The sequence below is a fragment of the Canis lupus genome, chromosome 25 (genome assembly GCF_048164855.1).
Source record: "Canis lupus baileyi chromosome 25, mCanLup2.hap1, whole genome shotgun sequence".
Lineage (NCBI taxonomy): Eukaryota > Metazoa > Chordata > Mammalia > Carnivora > Canidae > Canis > Canis lupus.
The window spans coordinates 30,382,932-30,384,941 of record NC_132862.1 but is presented as its reverse complement, the minus strand read 5'-3'; the positions used below and the strand labels follow the sequence as shown (position 1 = coordinate 30,384,941).

Here is a 2,010-nt window from a genome sequence, read left to right as displayed (position 1 = left end):
GTGCTGATGCCTGTCTCTGTCCATTGTTCTGAGCTCATAAGAGTGGAAAGCTTAGTTAATGAGCTCTTAAAACATACACAAAAGATATGGAACAATTACATTCCTTGCTTTTCCAAAAATAATGTGCAGGCCCCATAACACAAAGGAAAGGAGGGGCAGTCTTTAAGGACTAGAGCATAAAAGTCTTCAGACATACATGCTAACTTCATTCTTATGTGATCTTGGGCCAATAATTTCACTTTTGTAAGTTTTGATATTCCCCTCTTAAAATGGGTTTAATGATTGGAGCTCCTAAGTGAATCATCTCATAGGGTTAATTCATTTAATTACATAATCCACATCAATTTTTTAAGGTAATGCCTGGCATAAATTAAGATATCAATCAATTTTCGGGTACCTGGGTGGCTTGATCAGTTAAGTGGCCAACTCTTGACTTCAACTCAGATCATGATCTCAGAGTAGTGAGATAAAGTGCCTCACAGGGCTCAAGGTTCAGTGTTTGAGGATTCTTTCTCTCTCATCCTCTGCCCTTCCCCCCACTTGCATGTGCACTTGTTCTCTCTCTCTCAAATAAATAAATCTTTTTAAAAAGATATCAATTTTAGCTGCTGTTATCACTATAATTAATACACTATTCTTCACTTGGCAGGTGATAGTTACTGTAGAAATTCATCCTAAGCATTTAGAGACTTTTCTAAAATATTTAGCAGTCTTAAAGGGTAAAAAAATTTGAATTTTTTCTCTGTTTTTTTTTTTTTTTAAGATTTTATTTATTTATTAGAGAGAGAGTGAAAAAGAGAGACAGAGAGAGGAGGGGCTAAGGGAGAGGGAGAAGCACATTCCCTGTTGAGGGGGGAGCCTGACACTGGCACAATCCCAGGACCCTGGGATCATGACCTGCCCCAAAGGCAGAAGCTTAAGGGACTGAACCACCCAGGTGCCCCTTCTTATCTGTTATTACAAAACTTTTAGGCAGGGCAATTTTCTTAAAAGCTTTTATTATTATTGTTATTATTGGTGTTGTTCTGATGATCCATTGATGAAAACAATTTCAGAGTTCCTTGTCTTTAATTTTTTTATTGGAATGAACTATTTGAATCTAAAAGACAATGTAAGGCATTACTTAGTTCCGGGTCTTGCCGCAACTCGGTTTTTCCTTCTGCACGGGAGACCTCTGCCGCAACCATGTTATGCCAGATCATCGGTCAGGCCAAGAAGCATCCAAGCTTGATCCCCCTCTTCATATTTATTGGGGCAGGAGGTACTGGAGCAGCGCTGCATGTGTTGCGCTTGGCACAGTTCAATCCAGATGTTAGTTGGGATAGGAAGAATAACCTAGAACCTTGGAACAAACTGGGTCCCAATGATCAATACAAGTTCTACTCAGTGAATTGTAGATTACAGCAAGCTGAAGAAAGAAGGTCCAGACTTCTAAATGAAATGTTTCACTATAAAGCTTCTTAGAATGAAGGTCTTCCAGAAGCCATCCGCACAATTTTCCACTTATCCAGGAAATATTTCCCCTCTAAATGCACGAAATCATGTTGGTTCATTGTGTTGGGTTTACACTGAATAATAAATATCTGAAACTTGAAAAAAATAAAAAAATAAAAAAATAAAAGACAATGTAATTTAGTCATGCAACCAAAACCTTTTGGTTACTTTCAAGAATAAACAAAATGGAACAAAAGACTTTATTTAGGCAATGGTTGTACCTCTTTGAAAATTAGCTGTCAATTAAGATCACTAATATATTTATATTATAAAAATCTATGATTTTATGCTCTAGGTTACACGTTAGATTTATAATTATGACTTTAATCATAGTCACTGCATAATTCCTGAGCAATAGTCCATTTGCCTTGAGATTCTCACTGTAGAGATAGGAGAGGCACCAAGATCCATCTTTAAAAAGGAGCAGCTTTTGCACAGAGAAAAAAAATCAATAAAACGTTAAGGAAACCCACCGACTGGGAGAAAATATTTGCAAACCACATATCTGATAAAGGG

The 2,010-nt window shown here is 37.0% G+C and overlaps 1 pseudogene; it reads left to right on the top strand.

Annotated features, from left to right (window-relative positions):
• The first annotated feature begins 1,165 nt into the window (after window positions 1–1,165).
• On the top strand, window positions 1,166–1,621 carry LOC140616866 (cytochrome c oxidase subunit NDUFA4 pseudogene; annotated as a pseudogene).
• Window positions 1,622–2,010: the final 389 nt, after the last annotated feature.